The sequence below is a fragment of the Corvus brachyrhynchos genome, unplaced genomic scaffold, assembly GCF_000691975.1.
Source record: "Corvus brachyrhynchos isolate BGI_N302 unplaced genomic scaffold, ASM69197v1 scaffold162, whole genome shotgun sequence".
Classification (NCBI taxonomy): Eukaryota; Metazoa; Chordata; class Aves; order Passeriformes; family Corvidae; genus Corvus; species Corvus brachyrhynchos.
Genome location: NW_008236696.1, coordinates 2290266 through 2302920, shown reverse-complemented (window position 1 = coordinate 2302920; position 12655 = coordinate 2290266).

Below are 12655 nucleotides of genomic sequence, written 5' to 3'. Positions count from 1 at the left end.
TTCTATTCTTGAAGCATTACATTCCATCCTTGAGAAACAGTTTGACAATGTTTTTGCTTGCATGTTACCAAACAGCACAAACTGGCACGTAGACTTGTTCTGTAAGACACGTAGTTCTGGAGGAAGGTTTGCAGTATTACAGAAACTGGTAACAGATCTTGCTATCATTTGCGGTAGTGCCTGCAGAAGATCCTGGGTTTCTGACAGGGAAAGCAAGATACAGCCTTACTTAAAATTGCTAAGTAGATTTCACATTAAGCATCCAGTTCACTCTTTCATATTTTCATAAATATGTAGAAAATCATGCTGCCTTGCAAAATGAAACTTAAGAGACCAGTTCATGAAAAAATTATATGCTCCATTTACTCCGGCCTCCTATGTACTTTATTTTTTATTAGCTCACTTATCCTCTATATACAGGAGACCATGTCTCAAATCTGCACCCCAGAGGGGTGGGCAGTAGAATGGGGAGGGAGTTAGCCAAAACAGGTATTTGCATTTCCAGCACAGAAAGCACACTCATTCACCCCACATTAGAAATGAAATGAACCACAAAAAGTTCTGTTGTTTTCCTGTTCTGAATATTTTTTTTTAGTCTATGTCAATGAAGAGAACAACAAAAAAAAAAGAGTATAAAGGGGACAATCCTTCTAAATGGCTTTTGTGGACAGCAACAGGGAATTTATACACACCAAAGCATTTTACTGATGGGTTTGCTACTTTTAGAGAGAAGATAAAAATACAATTAAACATTAAACAAGATGAGGTTAATCAAGTTTTTTTTTCTCCAGCAAAAAACCAGATTAAGTTAGAAATGGAGCTTTTGAGGAAGGAAACACAATATAAACTAATGAAATGCTGTCAGTTCACCACTAAGGATGAAGAAGGAAAAGTCAGCAAATACTGTTGGAACACAGCTTTTTTTTTTTTTTTTTGTCTAATTTCTCATGCTACAAAATGATACTTGGAAATCATTGGAGATCTCTCTGTACTTTATCATTTACAGTACCCAAAAATAATCCTCATGGCAAACCATGATGTCATGTTATCCACATTCAGTTGCAATCTGGAGGGCATGGTTTCATTTCGATATTGAAATGACCTGGTGTTTAGGATTAGAGAGGAACACTGCATGTTAAAACACCTGAGCTTTAATCCTAATCATGGGACAAAAGTTATTTCAATGATCTTAAATTAAGTTTAATGTGCCCAGTTTGGGCTTACCATTTGCTGGTTTCAGAAGATGTTGACAACTCCATTTGCCAAAATAAATAAGAACAGTTCCTCTCCCTTCTCTCCCCTGCTCCTAATGAAAACCAACAGACTATGCCTCAGAACTGTCAGGAAGCTCAATAGCAACTTTATGTGCTCTGCAATATTTAGTCTCAAACTGAAGGGTAGTCACAGAATAGCAAAGTAAATCCTTATTAGAAGATATCAAACTTTAGTTTAATGCCCCAGTGCAATTTTTGTGTTCAGCCTGTTAAAACATTGGTTACAATTTCGTTGCACATCTGTAAGGGAAATTTTGTTCTCTAGGTGTGAGAGCAAGAACTGAATGAAATCAGAGAAAGACAGGAAACTGTGTGGCCTGATGAGCTCTGATAATTACCACAGCTCTATCTGTTGGACTGCCATAGACCCTCTTAAGAGCAAAACAAGAATGACACCAACTTCCATAAATTTCATTTCATTAGTAGTGCCTCATGCAGATTAGAACGCAATGCTCTGGAAAAAGCAGTTAGGAACCAAGTGCATTTTTAAGCAAAGCTAACTACTGAGGGTGGGCCCTACTCTTCATCCTGTAAAGCCTTGTTTGCTCCCTCTGTGTCACTTCAAAAGGATGTGTACAGAACTGGAAAAACGATAAAGTTATTCCTACCATGTGACAGTGAGAGTGAATCATGGTCCTTGTTCTATTGTGCAGCAGAAAATGGGAGTGTGGGAATCTGTAGAGACATTCAAATAATCATTAATCCTTTTCTACTTGTCAATCAAAAATGTTCTGCTCTTGGGGTGAGAATATGTTTGGCTGGGAACAAGCTTTTAGTAAAATAGATTTGGCAGATGTATACTTGCAGATGCTCATGAAAGATGAATCATGACATTTCCTGACAACAAACACACCAAAATGTCTGTTTTGCTACTTTCTTTTCCCTTGGGTATTGCATCAGCAATATATACTGGATATGTATGTGTTTATATATAAATCAATTAAGCACTAACAGAGAAAATTATTTGCTTTCTACATCAGAACACAACCATACCATAACAATATCCTGGTCACAAGAAAAATGGTGAAGACATGCAAAATAATTGAATAGGTTCTTTTGGTTTGGTTTGATTTGATTTGGATTAGGTTTTTCTGGTTTTGTTTTGGTTTGTTTTTTTCCTTACTATTTTCCTTTAAATTAATGGGCCTTGAAAGGAAGAAGACTGGCTATTCCACAAAAACCTGTTTCCGTAATAATTTACCCATTAAAATTCTAGTAACCCTTTGAAGTTGAACCCTTTGAATGCTACTACCTGCACTGTACACACTGTGGCCTCCCAGGTGACATCTACTAGAGATCCATCTCGTCTGACCTGTTGCAGACCCAGAGCATATAATCAATATCAATGAGACTCACGGAGGCCCTCAAAACACAGAGGCTACTAATGCAACAAAGGTAGAAAAAAATTTGTCATCAAAGGCTTCATTCTTTTATTAAGTTTTATAATACCTTTGTTCATGATTAAGGATTTTTCCCTAAAAATAAATTTGGTAGTATCAATTAGGTCTTTAAAATTGGTTTAAAAGCAAATAACAGCAATGCATCATGATAGTTCTTACAATCATTCTGCTTGAGCACAATAGTTACATTTGTCCAAACATTATCTTCCAGGCAGCATCCAGCCTTGGCATGAAGAAATCCACAGCGGCTGTTCCTCTTGACTACATTGTTCCAGCAATCTTTTATGAGGCCATTTTGCCTCACTTTTACTTCACAAAGTTCAGCTGCATGTTCCTGGGAAAACTGCCCCTGTGTTCACTGTCTCCCCACCCAGATTAGGGACAACTGCTACAATCAATGGGGGGAGCACACACCACCTTGGAATAATGACAAACCCTTGGTTTGAGCATTGAAAGTATTTCATCAGTAGGGCTTTAAACAGATTGTGTTTGCTTGCCATCACTCTCTGTTTTTGTATTCAAATAGTCAGGGCAATCACTGCTCCTTGCAGATGTAATCAAGCTGCAGTGCAGGATTCTGTTTCTGGCTAAGGATGTTTATCTGTTATTAAGTATAATATATTGAAAGTCATAGCAGCACTGATGGGTCAGCACAGACACCTTCCATCATGAGCTACCGAGATGCATTTCTTCAAAAAAACTCATAGATGAAATGTTTTCAGCTAGCTGAGGTTAATAAAGATAGGTCCTTCATCGTCTCAAGGAATGGAGCCAATAACGAGTAACAGAAATAATACCATAAGTCATTCTTTATAAAGTGGGATTGACTATTATTTGCTAAAATTCCTTTCATGGTGGATTTGCATGCTCTTACTTGTTGAATGACAATAAGAAAGCAAAGAAGAAAGGTCACAGAGGATGCAAGGAGGTACAGATACTGCTGTGCACTCCCGTATTTGATAGTAGGTATTGATTTACAGGATAAACTACCAGACGACCCTGCCTACAAGATCAGAGGGTATGACCAGCACGGGAGTCAGCTAGTGTAAGGAGACAATCCATGATCCTGGCGTTTTGAACAGGTAGCTGCTCAGAAAGACCTGGCTACTCCTGAAAGGCAACAGCATAGGAATGTGCGTTTTATTGCTGCCTGGAATTCCCGCATGGATCTGCAGGGGTGGGCTTTGCTCACAAGATGGCACTGTTGATTATTGCACACTCCTCGCCGAGCGTTCCCCAGCCAAGGGAGAAACCACACAGGGGGGACCTCCCTGGAGAGCTGCGTCCCCACCCCTGCGGATCGTCTGGTGCATCGCAGGGCTTATTTGATACCAGTAGCCCTCAGGATGAAATACACAACTCTCCTCTAAATCTATGAACAGCCTAATATCCAGACATGTCAATCTTTATTTTCCAGTTCTTACTAATCTAATGTCAATAGAGAGTTGGGGGTTTTTTTCCATCTTTACAGATGGCTTTTCCCCTGTAGACAGCAGGGATAGTCTCTAAACTGGTAGTATTCCAAGTTTCCAACCTCTGCTGCATTTTCTTTAGCAGCCAAATATTCCATATGATTAAAACAAATGGTTATCAATGGCTATTTGCAATGCAGATATGGTCAGGTAGTTTTGGAGACTCTGTATTGAGTAATCAAACTTTATAGGACCTTTCTTCTGGGCCCCAGAGATTGCATCCTACCAGATACATCAGATATCTGATAGGATATCCTACCAGATACTATCCCAGAGTGTATCCTACCAGATACACTCACAACAGGTAAGAACTGAGGCATTTCCTGTTCAAAGTCAGCAGTGGTTCCTTAATTACCAGCAGAACCCACAAAAATCACAAGTTCAGGGGACTTTTATCCAGCTTTTCCTCAGAGAGTAAGAGGCAAAAGGCTTACCATTGCCATTGAAAAATGTGGAATGTCTTGAGAATTGCTTAAACTGCAGGAAAGCAAAAGAACCTGAAACTCACTAATGTTTATCTAAGTCCAGAATAAGAGACAAGGATTTTTAATGAACATTGACAACTAAGGGAGATTTGTGTCAGTCAATGAGAAAATAAAGCATTTGGGAAAGGGAAAATCACACATACTTCTAACAGCAAGCCTAAGTTAACTTCAAAGACACAGCAAAATGAACAACCATACCAGAGGCAGGGAAACATGCAAACCACAGTTGCCAAGACAAGTTAACAGTGCTTTTGGCTGCAGGTGTTCTCATCAGCTACAGTGATCAGGGCATGGAGAAACACCCAGTATAAACTGAGGCAAAACTGGCAGATTCCCATTACGTAAAAAAATGAAGCACAGGAACGCTTCTTTCAAAACAAGAGCATTGAAAGCTCTTATTTACCTGCTGTAAAACTGAAAAGTGCTTACCCATGCATTACCACTGGTCTGTCTCCAATAACAAAACCAAGTTTTCATGTAAATTAAATTTACAGTGTTTACTCTTGAGTGTCACATGCAAGACGAGGCTTTTCTTAAAGATTTGCTGGACACCCAAGGAGACAATATTTGCTTCAGACATTTAACAAAAACATTTAACATTATAATAATAGTAAGGACCCATTTCAATCCCAACAGTCCTCAATATCCCACCAGTCTTTCAATCTGAAGAGTCCCAAAAATCCTCAACAGTCCTCTTCTATTCCAAGTCCTGGCTGAGATTACATCTGTAATGCAACCAGATGTGCTTACACATGGCAGCTCTGACTGCACTCACAGTTGCAGATCACTCAAGTTTGGTGTCACTTGTGACCTAACACAAAATATATAGTCCTAAAATATAGTCCAGAGATACAGTCCTAAACTTGCAATTTCCTGCCTTGCACAGGTAGTTAAATATTTGCAACTAACTTTAGTAAAGAGTTTGTATTAAATTGATTTTTCCCCTATACAACACATCTTTTGGAGACATGGAAGATTTTTGAAGGACAGGTGAATTATTTCAATGTTAAATCTTCTCAGCTGTGGTGGTGAAGCTATCACAGAACTCTTGTGGTTGATTGAGTGCAAGGACACTTTTTCTTCCCTCCATTGTCCACGTTGTTTCTCCAACACTTTTTCTCATGAAATGATTTTTAACAGAGCAGCGTGTTCTGAATCCATCTGAGCCAATGGCCCTGGCTTGGTTTTTGTAATTCTCTCTTTTCTTCCCCACTTTCAGCCACCAAGGCTGCCAGAACAACAGCTATGCCCTTGCCTTGTGAGAATGACAAGGGATTTTGACCTCGATTTCCTTTCCTTTCTCATTCCTAGAGGTATCTCTAGCCAAAACCACAAATTTTACTGGTGCCTTGGAAACATGCTTTTCTACTCCAGACCATTCTCATCTGGCCAAATGAAAATATGAGGTGATAAACATTCTGGGACAAGGACGATGCTGTGTGCATGTGTGTGTGTGTGAGATTATGCATGGCATGAGTTCTGTCTCCTTGCATAATTAATAATGTTTAGTGATGCTAATAAATACCACCATAACAGAACGTGAATTTAATGTTCTAGTATGTTGGAACAAGCTAGCCTCTCCTTAATGGCTTGCTACCACCTCATTTTTTATTAGTGTTTCTTTCCCACTCCCCAGATGATTTTCCATTTCCTTCCTGGCACAATCTGCACCCCAGCACAGGCTGAGTTCCTACTGCCATCGATGAGGAGCCTGAATATAGACCCTGCAAGGGACAATAGAAGAGTGCAGAGAAACTTGCCCTTGGCTGCTGCATGCAAGACTCACTAATATTTCAGATGCCCCAGATTATGACCTACTTTACTGTGTATTACTCAGAGAGAATGAATAAGACATTTCTGAGGATGATACAAATCCAGCATTTTCTGTGGTAGCAGGGAAGAAATTCTTTCTTAAACATTAGATCAATTTTGGAATTCTTGTATCAATGATTGAAATTCCCCAGGGTCACCAGGCAAAGTCTGCTGAATTGATTTTCATAGGCTACAAATCAGATCTGGGGGCTTTAACTGAAATGCAAGGTGCACGTTCCCATACATATGGGATTGTCTAACTGATGAAAGACTGAACAGCCTCCATAAATAGATTTACTGTTTGGCAAAATTACAGCATTTGTGGGTAATTCATCCAGTTCTGGCACCAGAAATACAGTTTCCAGCCTATTCTGCAAACCTTGTGTGGAACAGGCCTTAGAGTGAGACAATCATTTAAGCATGTCCCTAAGCGCTTGGCTGATACAACATCATAGATCCACTGCAGTCACTGGGAGCCTTTTCCTGACTTTTATGGGCTTTTCATAACATCTTCTATGAATCAGTTTTTCAGGTATGAGAATATGAATAACAGCTTTTTCCTCCTATTATTTGCCAGGTCTATTTAGACTGGAAACTCTTTAGGGCAGATCTGTCTTTCATCTGCAGGCCCTGTGCACGGAACAATGGTTCCCTGCTCTGGAGGGGAACTAAGTACTGCCATAATGTTGTGCTCCAGGTCAAACCAGTCTTAATTTATGGAAGCTCAAATGTGAGGATTTATATACCCATGTAGATCAAACTTGCCACTTGATGAGCAAGTCCTGAGAAAGCTGTGGCTCAGATTTTGAAAAGTTTTGAAAAATGAAATAAATGCTTCAGTGTGTGGTTACACTGGAATCAGCTCTTGCAGTAACTGCATGACAACTTTGTGGACTCAACACCCTTCATGTAGGTCTGCATTAACCCATTAATATTTTTCAGTTAATTATGCCACTGCATTAATCTTAGAAGATACCTGAACCTAAGGAAATTTCTTATTATTCCCTTTAACACTGGCCTCTTTTTAGCCATATACTGTATTATGTGAACATCAGTATGGTGTCTTCATAAAAGATCAGCATCTTGACCTGTAATGCTCTTGGATCAAAAGAATACTGTAACCAAAAAATTAAAAAGGTTTATACAAAAAAATCCCCATGTTCTGTTGCCTGTTTAATCTGCAAATGAAAGGCTGAGATGACACCAAAGCAGGAAAACACAAAATAAGCATGTTTACCATGCATATAAGCCTCATTAATACAGAAGATATTTATCTGGACCACTCAAAAAATTCCACGTGGGTGGATTTTTCTGCTGTGAGAAATAAGGTTTTCTTTTGCAGTCAGGATTATATAAAGCCATTGGCATCTCCTGGATTGTTTATCAATATAGGTGTAAATAAAAAGTAGATGTAGAGATTAAAAGATTTAGCCTATTTTAATTACGTTAAGGTTTAAAATATGGAATATAAAAAAATATATTCAGGCTACCTCATCAACCTAAAATTATGGTTGGATTTCTTAGGATCTATGTTTTCAGTTTTTTCTGTTAATTAAATGGTCTTCCCCAACCTGTATTTTATATCTATTATTTTAAATTTCAACTGCTGGTAGGAATACAGTATTCTAATAGGCTAATAAAAAAATCTATATAATTAGAATAATCAATCAAATAAGGATGACCACTCTGAGTAAAATTAGAGGTTTCCTATTCTAGTTCACTACCAAATACTTGCACCTAAAAATTGGATTTAGTTTTGTCCTTGAGGTTTGTATCCATGCCTTCAACAACCTCAAAAAGTGAGTTATGATAAAATATCTTCAGTCTATTTAACAGCTTTGACTCTAAAGTTCTATTCTGGGCCTGTACAAAAACTGGAAGGGGCTTCACAATGATTACAGGGTGTCAACACACTGTAGTAACTACTCACAGCTTTAGCAGGTTTGCAAAATTTCAGCACCCAGTCCTTTCAAGGCTTGCCTGTGGAATGGGAAATTTAATTACAAAATTGAAAGAAGCAAAAGATTTGCCTAAATCTATAAGAGTCTATTTCTAATAGAAACAAAATTGAAATAGATTTTTTTTTTCACAAAACATTCATCTTGCATGCCACACTTTTCTTAGTTCTTATGTTCATTCATGGTACTTTGACATAAAACTGGCTAAGCAGTTATGCAGTGAGAATTAGCGTGAGGTTAAGAGGAAAACCAGACCTCCAGGGTCATACTACCACTATTACCACTACTCCTGCTGCTGCTGGGAAGGCATGGGGCAGTATCTGGACTTTCAGGCTAGTCCAGTAATTCTCCAGCTATATGGAACTTCCTCTGCTGCCAGTTTACATACTTCAAATGCAAAAAAAAAAAAAAAAAAAAATTCTGATTGATATGCTCAGGTTTTGAGAATCCGAAAACATTTTTACACTGAACATAATTAGAAAGTGAGGACTCTTGATAAACTTAGTCTGAAGAGCTGATTCTCACTAATCTAAATATAAATAAAACGAGCACACAAAATCACTTAATCAGCACTGAGGTGACTGCTGCTGCCCACCTCTGCCTCAGTATCACTGGAAAAAGTATCCTTCTATAATGTGCTCTTCAAAAATCAAACAGAAAGCACTAAATAGACACACAAATGGACACACATGCAGCAGTGGTACACGGATTATTATTTTTTTGCAATTGCACCCATGCTATGTGCTCAATCTAACTTGTAAACAATCCAAAGTACTCTAAACCTCAAGAGGGTGGGGTTTTTGCACTCTGCTTTCATTTAGCATATGCAGTAGATCTCTTACAGTAATTGTTACTAATTTCTTTGTACTGTACATAAATACTTTAATACTTACAAATGAGGCAACAAAGAAAACCAATTTGACATTTAATGTTCCACACAGAAATCACAGACACGCTGTCAAGGAATTAATTAAAATTACAGTCACATGATAATGACACCACCCATAAATACTCATATACAGGTAATAAATTAACTCATTAATTCAGCCACAACACAGTTGTAAATAACTATATGAAAATAGAAAACATTTTATATCAGGGCTTTAAATGTTCCCTCTGTTTTTAATTCTGAGTTTTCCTCTTTGGTTGTTCCAAATAATTAGGCTTTAATAGGATGTTAAAATGTAAATTTATTAAAGAATCTGTAGTAAATTGGTTGGAAACTTCCTAAAAACACTTCAAAAGGTTTCACAGGCTTTTTCAAGGTCTGCCTTACTCATGAAAACAAAAATCACAAAATAAAAGCACTGGGTGTGCATGTTTACATATAAATGTTTATATATATCTCCATGTATATGCATATATATATTAATATATAGAGGCACACACACAAATTATAGACGTGTGTATCTGCAGGTTCAAATGTCTTTCTGCCAAACACATTTCACTGAGGGATGCAAGAACAACAAATCCTTCAAAACATTTTTAGGAAAAAACAGACTACGCATGTGAACTGTTTTAATTCTAATTAGCAGTAATTCTTCAGTTTTTATCAGCTACACTGTGGGACTGTATTGCAGCCCTTTACAGGCAAAAATCCCATCAAAGGGAAGCAGCAGATCCCTGATACCAGCTTGCCACAGGGAGAACATCCCAAGAGCATCTGGTGTTGTTTTGGGCTGCTGTGCGTTTCTGTCAGAAAGAAACCCCATCAATCCATCCTTACAAAACACAAGTCAGAAAGTCCAAGGACATCTACCCTTTACCCAGTGCATATAAACACCTTATTTTGTCTCTCCTAGAGCTGTTTCCATGATGTAATTTTGGAAAACAGAACTGAACCTTGTATGCACCAGCTTCTGCAGGAACCCTGCTGCTAAAACTGGTGGCATTACCTGCTGCTGCTAAAGGAGTATCACCCACAAGCCCACACAGCACCTGGATGTTTTATAATCTGATCATTTTAATCCTGCAGCGATTTCAGTAAAAGAGATTTCGTAGGCACTGTGTTAAGATGTGATTTTAATTTACTGATACAGTCTTTGGTAGGGCACTTAATCAGAGATTTCACTACAGAATAGTGCAGAATGACATCTGCAGTGGCAAAATCCATGGTGTGCTCCCAAGATACCAGCCAGGAATGGTTTTATGCCCCACACACTTATTTATTACAAATGACTCACCAGATATTTAAAATGGTATCTAAAATGAAACAGAATATCACTAAGACATGTAAGGGAGATTTAGATTGTCCAGTATCTTTCAATGTAGACAATAAATTTCTTGAAACAACCTGCTCTAGTTTATGCTTAATGTTAAAATAGGCCTGTTAAAATGTTAAAGCAATGCTTCAAAATTTAATATTTGGTGCACATACACAGTTCCTTCACAAATATCTTATTTCCCACCTCATAGTAAAAGGGTGCTACTTCTTAGTAGGACTGGCACATTCTTCATTTAAACCATAACCCACTTTTTTCAGTTGTTAATCTATAAATTGTCCAGGCTGTGCTTTCCTGGTAATAAAATGTATTCTGAGCAAGTTAACTATCTCAAACTGAAAAACATGAACTAGTGTTTTGTCATTTCTATGATAAATACAGAAATTAGTTTGGTGCTCATGAGTTTGGTAGAACAGGTTCATTACAAGAATAGTAAAGTGCACAGAAGTTAAGGATATAACACTCTTCCTCTAGGCCTTGTTCTGAAAAATTCTTCTCCTGAATGGTCATAAAATATTCCAGGGGCTTTTAAAGAGAAATAAAAATTAGATTCTTCTTAAAATTACAGTTACTTTGGCTGCCTTGACTGCATGTTGATATAATTAAAATGTATCTCAAAACCAATAACATATTGGTTTTGATACCAAGATTGCCATTTCATTGGTAAGAATGACAAGACCATAACAACAATTAATTAACGTATATCGTGTGTCCAACAATGGCTACGTTCTTTACAAAAATTGCAAAGTTCTCAAAGTTATCAATCACAGATTAATTGGTATCTAGCTTTTTTATAGCTTCTTTTTCCTCTATCTCAAAATGTAACCTTATCAGCTAAAACATAAAGTACGTTTCAATTGTTTTCCCATACAAATATGCCATTGTACCATGCCAGCATCCAATACTACGTGTTGTGTGCAATAGAAACTATGGGTACAGACGTGGTTTTTTGCCATTTTCTTGAAAAAGTATTCTAAAAATAATCTATTTCCAAGGGAAAAAAAAAATCCCAAAAATGGTATCAGAGAGGATAAAGAGCAAATTTCAAGCTATGCAGCTAATTTTGTGTTCATCAATAAGGCTAAAATGATTTTTCTAAATTGAGGAATTTGCTGCTGACTTCTCTTTAAGTGCTCTCCTGATGGAGGCGATGTAAGGGGAAATCCAAAAACAACAGAGATGCTTTTTTTTCCATAGCAGGGGAAGGGAACCAGTGAGCCAAGACAGGCTGATAGACTCCCTCATAATTTGCTGTTTCAGGTGAAGGGAACCAATGAGCTGGATAGGCTTAACATAATATTGTACCAGAGTAGCAGAGAGGGGATCATTAAAGACAAGATGGGCCTCAGTGTAATTTTTGCCAACCCTGTGAAAATACATTTGGCATTACTTGTGGTGAGACAGGAACTAACCAAACAGCTGATTTTGCATAATTTTAAGGCCCGGGAATATCTACAAACCACAGCGGAACTGCTGAACTAACAAATGGCTGATTTAACACGATAAATAGCACATAGGAAAAATAATGCAGGAACAGCGTAGCTAGGACAGCTGCAGAATGAGGGGAAAAGGAACTATTTGAAAGGAACATTGCCTTTGGAATATGGAATTCAAATGTCAATATGGAATATTGATATGGGAAAATACGGGAGGTGGTTTCAGGAAAGTAGTTTCCCAAAGAAACAAAGAAACTTCTGTACTGGGAAAGTGACTCAGCAGAAACAGTGAGCTGTCAGCCTGGGAAACTGAGGAAATAGAGAAGAGAAGGCCAGATGGGATCTTGAGGGGATAAAAGAAAACACAGAAAAATACCAAGATGGGACCAGGAGAAACAGACCAGCATTAAAAGGCCTCACTGCTAGGGAACAACTGCTATGGAAGCAAACACCTGCTCCAGGAACAGTGTGATGTGAGTTTGGAGCCCCCAGCTGTGAGTGCAGACTCTAAGGACCAACAGCAGTGCCTGGTGGCCACAGTGGGCTGGGAAAGCTCAAGGATTTGGGAATGCTTGACATAACCATGATTGTGCCTT